The sequence below is a fragment of the Hyla sarda genome, chromosome 6, assembly GCF_029499605.1.
Source record: "Hyla sarda isolate aHylSar1 chromosome 6, aHylSar1.hap1, whole genome shotgun sequence".
In the NCBI taxonomy this organism is placed as follows: Eukaryota; Metazoa; Chordata; class Amphibia; order Anura; family Hylidae; genus Hyla; species Hyla sarda.
Window position 1 is genome coordinate 77,579,246 of NC_079194.1, and position 12,016 is coordinate 77,591,261.

At 46.7% G+C, this 12,016-nt stretch overlaps 1 protein-coding gene across 4 annotated transcripts in view; it reads left to right on the plus strand.

Annotated features, from left to right (window-relative positions):
• Positions 1-1,061: 1,061 nt before the first annotated feature.
• The window catches only part of RAF1 (Raf-1 proto-oncogene, serine/threonine kinase), a 148,835-nt gene continuing 137,880 nt past the window's right edge, over positions 1,062-12,016 (plus strand). For 2 of the 4 annotated variants that reach the window (XM_056524237.1, XM_056524235.1), the window contains exon 1: positions 1,376-1,621. The gene's annotated coding sequence lies outside the window, so the exon portion shown is untranslated. Of the gene's footprint in view, positions 1,087-1,375; positions 1,622-12,016 lie in introns of those variants that run through there. The other 2 variants (XM_056524238.1, XM_056524236.1) reach the window with 2 other exon arrangements.

Below are 12,016 nucleotides of genomic sequence, written 5' to 3' on the forward strand. Positions count from 1 at the left end.
TAGGGATTTTGGTAGGGTTTTCTATTGTTTTTGTAGGTTTTCTCTAGTGTATATTTATTTTTAGGTAAATACTATATTATTATGTTCATGTGATTTTGTATGTATATTGTTTATATATTGTTTTTTATATTATAGCATTACAGTAGTTATGGCAGTCGGACCAGTTATTTTGTTGTTACGTGGTTTATTTGGTTTATTTCAGTTTTTTTGGTCTAGTATTTATTCATTTATTTTATTTTTTGTTTTGTTTTGTAGCCAGGTAGTGCTAAATTTTATGTTTATGTTTGCTAAGCCAAGTTGTGCTTTTTTTTTTTTTTTTTTTTTTTTGTAGTGGTGTGCTTGTTAAATTTTCTGTTTTGTTTTCTCGTTGTGTTTCCCGAGTATGGATGGTTTTGAGTTGTAGCCAGGTAGTGGTAAATTTTCTTTTCATATTTTGATAAGCCAAGTTGTGCTATTTTTATGTTCATTTTTGGTATGCGTGTGAGTGTGTTGTTTGGTTCGGTTAGGTGGGTTAACATATTTTAGGTTTTTGTAAAGCTGGGCTGGCCGGTTAGGCAGGGTTTTGTTTTTGTGTTTCGTACCAGTGTATTTCTTATTTATGTTATAGCTGGTTAAGCTTGTTTTGTGTTTTTGCATGAGTTTTGTATTTTTATAATAAAAAAGAGTGTCAGCAGAGAGCACTGTGGTCAGACTGGAAAAAACAACACAACTTTCCCTGGAGCATGCAGCAGCTGATAAGTACTGGAAAAATAAAGATTTTTAAATAGAAGTAAATTACAAATATGTTTAACTTTCTGGAGCTGGTTGATTTGAAAACATTTGCACAATTTTGTCAATAAAAAGTACAACGTATCCCACAAAATGCAATAAGATGGAAAAATAAAGGCCTTGCGGAACTTAGGAGGAAAAAATGTAAGCCACCCTCTTACAAACAGTAGGTCTCCAGCTGTTGCAAAACTAATAACTGCCAGCATGCCCAGACAGCCTGCTGGAAGTTGAACTGTTGCAACTGCTGGACAGACCCAAGTTGGGGATCCCTGTCATGTTTTGGGCTTGGTATGATCCACAGTGATCAAGCCATGAAATGTATGTCCTAGTGATACGTCATGTCTTATAATACACCGTCTATCAGCTTATATCGCCCACAACAGCCAGAGGGCTGCACGTCCATCACTGGAGGGAACTAGATTTCATTCCTCTCCATGTGGGCGGAGTTGGGCTTAAGGAGGCGGGAACAAAGCGAATGGGCGTGGCTAATGTCAAGAAGTGAGCCTTGTCAACGAGGCCTCCACAGCCAATCAGAGAGCCTGGGCGGGCCGGGCCGAATGACGACAGCGGGCGGAGCCATTAGGCTGAGGCACGGGGGAAGGTACTGAGAAGGGGGTTGGGTGGCGGTTTAACTCCAGAGTTGTTGCGTTCTGAACCTCCCCGTTCTCCAGTGATGTTTACTATTGGAAGCTTCCAAGCCCCCCCTCTAGTGCTCACCGCTATGCGCGACTCCGAGAGCCAGAGACTGTGAGGCTCGGGAGTGACGGCTGCCGGGACTCTCCGCTGTGCTTCCCGTTCTTCTGTCTCGTCCCGCTGGATATGTGCTGAGCGCTCCGACCCTAGAGAGGTACAGGTCAGTGTCAGCGGGATGTGCCGGGGAAGTAGTTGTGCGCCGGAGGCTGCGCTCTGACTTTACACAAGTCGTGAAGAACAGTTTCAGTTGTTGGTATCTAGTTCAGGCTTGTTGTGAGCTGAGTGGAGGGGCACAGTGTGGTTAGTGGTACTACAGGGTAATGTGCTGAGGGGGGCACCAGAGAGTAGTGTGCTGAGGGGGGCACCAGAGGGTAGTGTGCAGAGGGGCACCAGAGAGTAGTGTGCAGAGGGGGGCACCAGAGGGTAGTGTGCTGAGGGGGGCACCAGAGGGTAGTGTGCAGAGGGGGGGCACCAGAGGGTAGTGTGCTGAGGGGGGCACAGAGGGTAGTGTGCAGAGGGGGGCACCAGAGAGTAGTGTGCTGAGGGGGGCACCAGAGGGTAGTGTGCTGAGGGGGGCACCAGAGGGTAGTGTGCTGAGGGGGGCACCAGAGGGTAGTGTGCAGAGGGGGGCACCAGAGGGTAGTGTGCTGAGGGGGGCACCAGAGGGTAGTGTGCTGAGGGGGGCACCAGAGGGTAGTGTGCAGAGGGGGGCACCAGAGGGTAGTGTGCAGAGGGGGGCACCAGAGGGTAGTGTGCTGAGGGGGGCACCAGAGGGTAGTGTGCTGAGGGGGGCACCAGAGGGTAGTGTGCAGAGGGGGGCACCAGAGGGTAGTGTGCAGAGGGGGGCACCAGAGGGTAGTGTGCAGAGGGGGGCACCGGAGGGTAGTGTGCTGAGGGGGGCACCGGAGGGTAGTGTGCTGAGGGGGGCACCGGAGGGTAGTGTGCTGAGGGGGGCACCGGAGGGTAGTGTGCTGAGGGGGGCACCGGAGGGTAGTGTGCTGAGGGGGGCACCGGAGGGTAGTGTGCTGAGGGGGGCACCGGAGGGTAGTGTGCTGAGGGGGGCACCGGAGGGTAGTGTGCAGAGGGGGGCACCGGAGGGTAGTGTGCAGAGGGGGGCACCGGAGGGTAGTGTGCAGAGGGGGGCACCGGAGGGTAGTGTGCAGCGAGGGGGGCACCGGAGGGTAGTGTGCAGCGAGGGGGGCACCGGAGGGTAGTGTGCAGCGAGGGGGGCACCGGAGGGTAGTGTGCAGCGAGGGGGGCACCGGAGGGTAGTGTGCAGCGAGGGGGGCACCGGAGGGTAGTGTGCAGCGAGGGGGGCACCGGAGGGTAGTGTGCAGCGAGGGGGGCACCGGAGGGTAGTGTGCAGCGAGGGGGGCACCGGAGGGTAGTGTGCAGCGAGGGGGGCACCGGAGGGTAGTGTGCAGCGAGGGGGGCACCGGAGGGTAGTGTGCAGCGAGGGGGGCACCGGAGGGTAGTGTGGCACCGATGGGTAGTGTGCTGAGGGGGGCCCCGGAGGGTAGTGTGCTGAGGGGGGCATCGGAGGGTAGTGTGCTGAGGGGGGCACCAGAGGGTAGTGTGGGCGAAGGGGGGGGAGTGGGGCACCGGTGGGTAGTGTGCTGAGGGGGGGGGGGGGGCACCGGAGGGTAGTGTGCTGAGGGGGGGGGCACCAGAGGGTAGTGAGCTTTAGAGGTTGACAGGGGGCAGCCTGGTTAGCGGGGCACTGTGATTAAGGGGTTGATGAGGGCAGTGTGGAAAGTGGTACTGGGCACATTGTGGTTTGGGGCTTCCTGGGGGGGGGGGCAGTGTGGTTTGGAGGTTACTTGGGTCACTGGGGGTGCAGTGTGGTTTAGGAGGTTGAGGGATACCAGGGGCAGTGTGGTTGGGGGTGGTATGGGGGACATGGGGTGTACATAGGTGGTGTCTAGTTAGAGGGGCACATTGGAGACAGTGTTGTACGTTGTGGTTGAGGTGTTGTGGCTGATGTTACATATGGTGCTGTGTGTAGCGTCTTGTACAGTTGTGAGGTTGTGTTTCTTAGTGTCGTCCTACATACTGTTACTAGAAGAGGCTTTGTGCCATGTTTAGTAATAGTCAGTATTATGGAGTCAGTTATAAGGATAATAGGGAATGTGGATATACGGGGCACATTGTAGTCTGGTATTTTAGGGTGCACAGATCAGACTGTTGGGGTGCACATGTTCTCACATAAGACTTTGTGTGCTGTTTGTAGACAGGGGAATACATCATGTGCCGTGAACATACACAACCTGAGAATGTTGTGGGGTGAAGGTTTGGGGGTCTGCAGGTCCCCCTGTTCTGTCAGTATTTCTCCTTACTGTGTAATGTTCAGATTTGTTTTGCATTCCTGACTGCTATGTGCATCATAGTCATCCTCGTAACTGCTGCAAACCGCCCCAGTGCATGAAGAAAGACGTCTTGTTATGGATTCGTGTTGTAAATAGTTCCTTATAGTGTACCCGTCAGATCCAACAAAAATTTGTTTTTGTTTTTTTTATATATTACTCAGTACCTAATCCTGACCATGTACGTCTATTTTTTGTTTCTAGCACTTTTATTTATTTTTTTATTACACTTTTAATTTAGCTCACTAGTCTGAATTTCTCTCAAAGGGAGGGGGGCGTGGCCTCACTGTGCAGGTCTCCGCCCCCTCCCCCAGTATGCTGTCTGCTCACATCTCCACTAGCATTAGCAAAACTACAACTCCCAGCTTGTCCTCACTGACAGTAGCGGGACACAAGATGACAGTGGGAGGATTTTTCCTCTAGCTGTGAGCCCTGCGCTCACAGCTGTCAATCAAGGAAGTGTGTCCATGACATAGGTGATGACTCATGGACACAGCAGGACTAGTATGTGTCCAAGCAGGCAGGGGGGGGCAGTTGTTTGACTTTTTCAGTATGGAATACTGAAAATTTTCTAATGAAAGCAATTGCAAAACCTATTGGTTATACATGCTTTACAACATATCAAAAGTTTTTGTATCTGACGTGTTCGCTCCGGGGACTGATTACAAACGGGGTGCCGCGTGCAAGATCATGGGGGGGTCCCCAGTGGCGGGACTCCCGCGATCAGGCATCTTATCCCCTATCCTTTGGATAGGGGATAAGATGTCTAAGAACCGGAGAACCCCTTTAAGTCATCTTCTCTGTTTCTATGCTGCCTTTTCTTAGACAGTTTTCACACATACTATTTCCCGTCTACGTTTAATACATTGGGTGACAAAAAAACTTACATTCTTGCCAAATTGACATCAAGTTTTGTCCTATGATTTTTGAAAAACTTTTAAACAAACTTAAAAAAAAACAAAAAAACATGTTACTCCGGTGGAAAACGTACATTTTTTTTATTGACTTTAAAAAAAAAAAATTTTGGTGCCAGAAAGTTAAACCTATTTCTAAATGACTTCTATTTAAAAATCTCAATCCTTTCAGTACTTATTAGCAGCTGTATGCTACAGAGGAAATTCTCTTCTTTTTGAATTTTTTTTTTTTTTGTCTTGTCCACAGTGCTCTCTGCTGACACCTATGTCCGTGTCAGGAACTGTGCAGAGTAACATAGGTTTGCTATGGGGATTTTCTCCTGCTCTGGACAGTTCCTGACATGGACAGAGGTGTCAGCAGAGAGCACTGTGGACAAGACAAAAAAGAAATTCAAAAAGAAAAGAATTTCCTCTGTAGCATACAGCTGCTAAGAAGTACTGAAAGAATTGAAATTTTTAAATAGAGGTAATTTAGAAATAGGTTTAACTTTCTGGCACCAAAAAAAAGTAAATAAAAAATAAATGTAAGTTTTCCACCGGAGTACCCCTTTAACATGCGTTTTTTTTATTTTATTTATTTTTTGTTTTATAAGTTTTTCAAAAATCATACTGGAAGGGTAAAGATTTTTTTTTAATATAAGTAATTCACAAATCTGTTTAATTTTCTGGCACCAGTTGATTTGAAGAAAGAATGTTTTCCACCCGAGTACCCCTTTAAGCTGCAATCAATATGGCTGCCTAGATAATGTGCCAACATAATTAGATTGAGGCCAGATTCACACCAGCATAATACGGGCACTAAAATATGCCGATATTATGGCTGTAGATCAGTGTTTCCCAACCAGGGTGCCTCCAGCTGTTGCAAAACTACAACTCCCAGCAAGCCCGGACAGCCGAAGGCTGTCCGGGCTTGCTGGGAGTTGTAGTTTTGCAACAGCTGGAGGCACCCTGGTTGGGAAACACTGCTGTAGATCCTGGCCCGACCACAGGTCTAGTGACCTGATCTGATGCCATCATAGGGACCTAAAGTGCTGCTGTTTTGGGTTGGGACTTGGGGACTATAATATGGGAACAAAAATGTATTTTAATGTGAATCCTGTCCTACCAGGCAGGGGTCTGGGAAAGCTGGGTGACTTCTCCTAGAACAACTCAAGTGTTTTTTTTTCTTAGTATTGTGCAGATGTTTTGGGGTACTTTTGTGGTTTGTCTAATGTGTAGTTTTCAAAAAAGAAAAAGAAAGGAACCCTTCTCCCCCTACCCTGTTCCTGCTGTATTTTTATTCAGCGAAAGTTACACAACTCCCAAGAATCTGCCGCGTCCAAATGTTATTTTTCAAGCGCAGCGGTTTTGTGCCAAGATCTAACCCTGTGTATAAACATGTTCAAGTCTTCTGGATGGAAGAAGAGTCGTCTGGAATCTTTTCTGTTTTTACAGCGCGGTGACTTCATAGAGCGGCTCTGGATCTCATGCAATCGCAGACTATAATGGAGTCAGTTGGGCAGCCGTCTGTGTGGCGCATGTGGTGCCACCTTTATTGATCCATGTCCTGCTCGGTAACCCTTACCTTCAGCTCCGCTCCATTCAGTCTCTGTCATATAGGAGATTTATCATACTTTTTTCAGACGTATGGCTTTTATATGACAGTTTTTTTTTTTTTACTTACTTTGGGTTACATGTGACCTATTTATCAAATAGTCACACAACCTTGATAAATAAATCGCACGTAAGCAAAACCCGGGAAACCTGCTTACAAAAGCATTTTTTAAAGCAGAAAATGTTTCCCTTATGTTACTAGTGCAAGTTCTTTATCTACCCTTCATTACCAGTAGCATTGCTAGAGAGTGACGGGGGTGGGGCGTACCGCATCGGGTAGCACCTTGACTGGCACTAAATACAGTGACTCCCCGACCTACGATGGCCCCGACATACGATCATTTCAACATACGATTGCCTCTCAGAGTCCATCGCATGTTGAAGGCAGCATCAACATACAATGCTTTTGTATGTCGGGGCCATCGTATAAACTGCTATCCGGCAGCGCAGACTGCTTCAGCTGCCGCCGGATAGCAGTTTACGGTGCCCCGTGTGGTCCGCTGACGATCACTTACCTGTCCTCGGGGCTCCGGCGCGTCCTCTTCGGGATCCCCTGCATCATCGGCGCTCTCCATCGTTGTCATCACGGCGCTGCGCACGCCGTCCCGTCATCCAATAGGAGCGGCGTGTGTAGCGACGTGATGGCGACGACGGAGAGCGAGGAAGCCGGGGAAGCAGAGGCCTTGCCGGAGCGGCGGGGACACCGGGGGGACGCAGCGCCAGTTATGGAAGGCAACATCCAGGGCAGCGGTGACGGTGAGTGCGGGCGCTTTAAATCAATGAACTGCAGCGGCTTTTGCAGGTGCAGAGACCTGCTGCCGCTGCCCGCTTCTCTCCCCCTGCTTTTCCTGGGGTCTAGAGCCCTGCTGCCGCCGCTTCTCTCCTCCTGGCTATTGGCACCGCTGCCCCTTATCTCCCCCTGGCTATTGGTGCCACTGCCCCATTGCTGGCGCCAATAGCCAGGGGGAGAGAAGTGGTATTGGCAATGGGGCAGCGGCGCCGACAGCCAGGGGGAGAGAAGCGGCGGCAGCAGGGCTCTAAACCCCAGGAAAAGCAGGGGGAGAGAAGCGGGCAGCGACGGCTTCTGCAGGGTCAGAAACAGTGTATCGGGGTATACACACGCACACACACGCACCCTCATTTTTACCGAGGATATTTGGGTAAAAAACTTTTTTTACCCAAATATCCTTGGTAAAATGAGGGTGGGTGGTATACCCCGATAAATACGGTAATTTTTTTCTAGAATTAACATTAATGTAGTAGCTTTGTTTCATGATGCAGAACAAGAACAGTTGTTAAAGTGGGTGTTAGTGCATACATCTGCAGAAAAGGACATTTTCTGTAAGCCAGGTTGGACCTGGAATACATAGGCGACTTTTAAATGGAGATGCAACTTTTTTTCTTCATAAATAGCGACTATCGCATTTGATAAATACATGACCACTGCAAAGTAAAAAAAAAAAACTACTACGAGAGCAGATTTCAGAAATGTGCTTTTGGAATAAGTAAAAATCAAAGTGTGCAACTTTTTTTTACGCAAAAAAAAAATCTAATATGGAGCTTGATAAATCTCCTTCCTAGTCGTTTATCTTTGCAGAGCTGCCTGCTCTTCTCTCCAGTCCGGGGACTTCCTGGATATAACTTATATACTCTTCTCTCCTTCCTCCCAAGTGCAGACATCCTGAACTTTTAGAGGTTTTATGTTTGGTTCATATCTTTAAAGGGGTACTCCGGTGGATTTTTTTTTTTTTTTTTTTTTTTAATGAACTGGTGCCAAAAGTTGAACAGATTTGTAAATTACTTCTATTAAAAAAAATCTTTACCCTTCCAGTACTTTTTAGCAGCTGTGTGTTCTACAGAGGAAATTCTTTTATTTTTGAATTTCTTTTTTTTCTTGTCCACACTGCTCTCTGCTGACACCCCTGTCCGTATCAGGAACTGTCCAGAGCAGGAGAAAATCCCCATTGCAGACCTATGCTGCTCTGGACAGTTCCTGACACGGACAGAGGTGTCAGCAGAGAGCACCGTGGACAAGACATAAAAAGAATTTCAAAAAGAACAGAATTTTCTCTGTAAAATACAGCTGCCAAAATGTACTGGAAGGGTAAAGTTTTTTTTTTTATATAAGTAATTTACAAATCTGTTTAACTTTCTGGCACCAGTTGACTTATAAAGACTTAAAAAAAATAAATAAATAAAGTTTTCCACCTGAGTACTCTTTAACATTATAATATAAATGCTTTTTTGTTTTGTTTTTGTAAATTAGATTTCAATTAATTTAAAAATGAGATTGGACTCATTTTTACCAGAGGGTCCATATATGTTCAGCGACCACCTCAAATACTCGTGATTGGGTGACCTCCCAGATTTTGAAGCCTCCACTTTTAGACTTTTATGAATTTCGATATTTTTAAGGGATTGTACCATTTGGGACACTATACTTCACTATCTGTAGAATGATTGGAGCATGGCCCGGGCACATGAGCCACTGTTGTATTTCTCGGGAGACAGTGGATCCCCAGATCCCAATAGTAGGCCCACCTACGATCAGATCCTTTTTAACTACTTATAATGGGGTAATCTGGAGGGGGGGGGGGGGGAAATCTAATCAACTGGTGTAGAAAGTTCATCAGATTTGTAAAATACTTTTTATTACTGATACTAATCAGCTGCTGTATAATCCAGAGGAAGTTGTGTATTTCTTTCCAGTCTGACCACAGTGCTCTCTGCTGACACCTCTGTCTGTGTCAGGAACTGTACAGAGAAGGAGAAAATCCCCGTAGCAAACATCTCCTGCTCTGTACACGGACAGAGATATCGGCAGAGAGCACTGTGGTCAGACTGGAAAGACCTAAACAACTTCCTCTGGAGCATACAGCAGCTGATAAGTACTGGAAGGATTAAGATTTTTAAATAGTAGTAACTTACAAATTTGTATAACTTTCTGGCACCAGTTGATTTGAAAAATGGAGTACCCCTTTAATGTCTGTGAATTTGGCTGCTGTCACCTGCCAATAAGCTGTTATATGGGCATCCACACACCATGCAAAGTCAGCTGACAGGGTAACTATGTAATGCATGGTATTGCCAACTTCTCCAAAGTGATGGAACCACTCCTGTCAACAGTTGTTCGTTTGGTCTAAGGGATGCAAAGCAGGAGACAGGGGTTATCCTAAAGTAGTGGTCTCCAACCTGCGGACCTCCAGATGTTGCAAAACTACAACTCCCAGCATGCCCGGACAGCCAACGGCTGTCCGGGCATGCTGGGAGTTGTAGTTTTGCAACATCTGGAGGTCCGCAGGTTGGAGACCACTGTCTTAAAAGGCTCAGTTCCTATAAGCTTGTCATTGGAAAGACCCAAGAAACAGTGATTTTACCACACAAGTGACATCAATGACCAATGTAGCCATTGTTCGAATGAGCATGGATCAGGACACCTTCTGCAACTGTTTAAAGTCTATGGCAGTGGTCTTCAAACTGTAGACCTCCAGATGTTGCAAAACTAAACTCCTATCATGCCAGACAGCCAATGGCGGAATCCCATTGAAGTCAATTGGCCTTTGAATTTCAACAGAATTGGTTGTGGTGGTGGTTGTTGTGGTGGTGGTTGTTGTGGTGGTGGTGGTTGTTGGTGTTGGTGTTTATTTTTTTATTTTTTTTGAGAACACAGAATTCCGCCACAATTCTGGTGAAATTCCGCAATTCTGTTCAGCAAAGCTTGAATTTGTGCGGAATTGCTGATGTTCTGCTGTGTGAACATAGCCTTAGAATGAAGGGGCTACAGTTCTGGTGTAATGCTGTGTCCCCATAATGGTCTATTCACACGTACAGTATTCGGTGCAGATTTGACTTGCAGGATTCTCTGCTGTAGATTTCAACGTAAACTGAACACAGCTTGAGATCCTGCGCACCAAATCTGCTCAGAATACTGTACGTGTGAATAGACCCTAAGGGGTTATCCAGCCTGTAAGTCGATGGCTTATCCTGGGGCTCGGCCATGAGTAATAAATTAGTGGGATTTTCGATTCCCAGCACCCTTGCCGATCAGCTGTGTAAATGGGCCTCAGCCTCTTTAAAGGGGTATTCCAGGAATTTTTTCATTTGACTATGCTACAGGGACTGCAAATTTAGTGTAGTTCATAATATAGTGTCTGTACCTGTGTGTGACGGTGGTCTCGCAATTTTTATGTGATTTTCACCTCAATATTTAAACTTAACAGCATACAAAATGACTCAGGTCTTGGGTTTTCCGAGGTTACAGTGTGTCGAGACATGTCCTCACTAGTCAGGTGATCAGAGGGAGCCTGTCCTGCTTCAGTGGGTGTAGCGGCCGCTGGGTGGGAGAGATCATTTTGCAACAGCAGGAGGCACTTTTGTTAGAAAACACTGGTCTTTTGAATGGAATGCAGCACATGTGTTTCAATGGGTGGGGTGGCTGATGTGTGGGAGGGAGGAAAGTGAACTCACACTTACAAACAAGGAACCATGGGATTTGTAGTTTGAGAGAACGAACTCCAACAGAAAATAGCCAGTTTACAAAAAAAGCTAGCTAGTGTTATGGTAATCTCACAACATAGCCATTTAGCCCCAAGACAAGCGCAGATCCTTCCTAAGCATGTCCATTACTGTCTGCCAGGTACGTACTAATATCTCCTTATGGTGGTTAACCCCTTGAATGCTTACTTGCAATGGTTAGTCTTTCAGTAGCGACAGTGCTTGGAAACAAAGCCTTCTCCCATGCAAATATTCAGGAAGATGCTGTAGTTTCTTGTATCGATTACAAGTCCACATTGTGTTGTTGGATAAATATGGACCTGAGGGTTTGGGTGTCTTCTGATCTTTTATTTTGTCTTGGAGATAAGTGGTGACTTAGGTGCTGTGCAGCCTCTTCTCTACTTGTTAGAATCACACACAGATATGATTTGGCCAAGAAGGTCGGTACAGGGGATGTCGGCAGACACCTCCGTCATGTCTGTGGCAGCTTAGACCTTAGAAGACCAACTTCCCTTTCTGTATAGCTTCAGAGTTACTTACAAACCCGCAAAAGATTGTGTAAGGTCGCTTGCACATCTGTTTGCCAGAATGTAACTTCTTTACTATCTTTTATGCAAGTATTTCTCACGACCGCCTCGCAGACTACGGCCGTCCCATCTGTGAAGCTTTCTGCGGAATTGAGGCCCCAAGACGTTCTGCTGGAGGCATCTCTATGTACAGATTTGCTTTGCATACAATGTGTCTTGGTTACTATTGTTTGCAATAATTTCCCTTCACGTACTTTTAGGTCGTGCAGTAAGAGATGAAGCAAGGAATGGCAGCCGTAAGAAAAGACTGGGGAGATTTATCAAGACCTGTGCAGAGGAGAAGTTGATCAGCTGCCCATAGCAACCAATCAGATCGCTTCTTTAATTATTCAGGGGCTTTTTTTTAAATGAAAGTGATCTGGTCACCTTTCCCTCTGCACAGGTTTTGATTAATCTCCTCAGTTGGACAATTTGGACTTAAAGGGGTACTCCGCCCCTAGACATTTAACGCCCTATCCAAAGGATAGGGGACAAGATGTCTGATCACGGGGGCCCTGCTGCTGGGGACCCCCACGATCTCCCTTTGCACCCGACGTTCGTTTAGAGCGTCGGGTGCAGCATCGGAGGCTTGTGACATCGTGGCCACGCCCCCTCAATGCAAGTC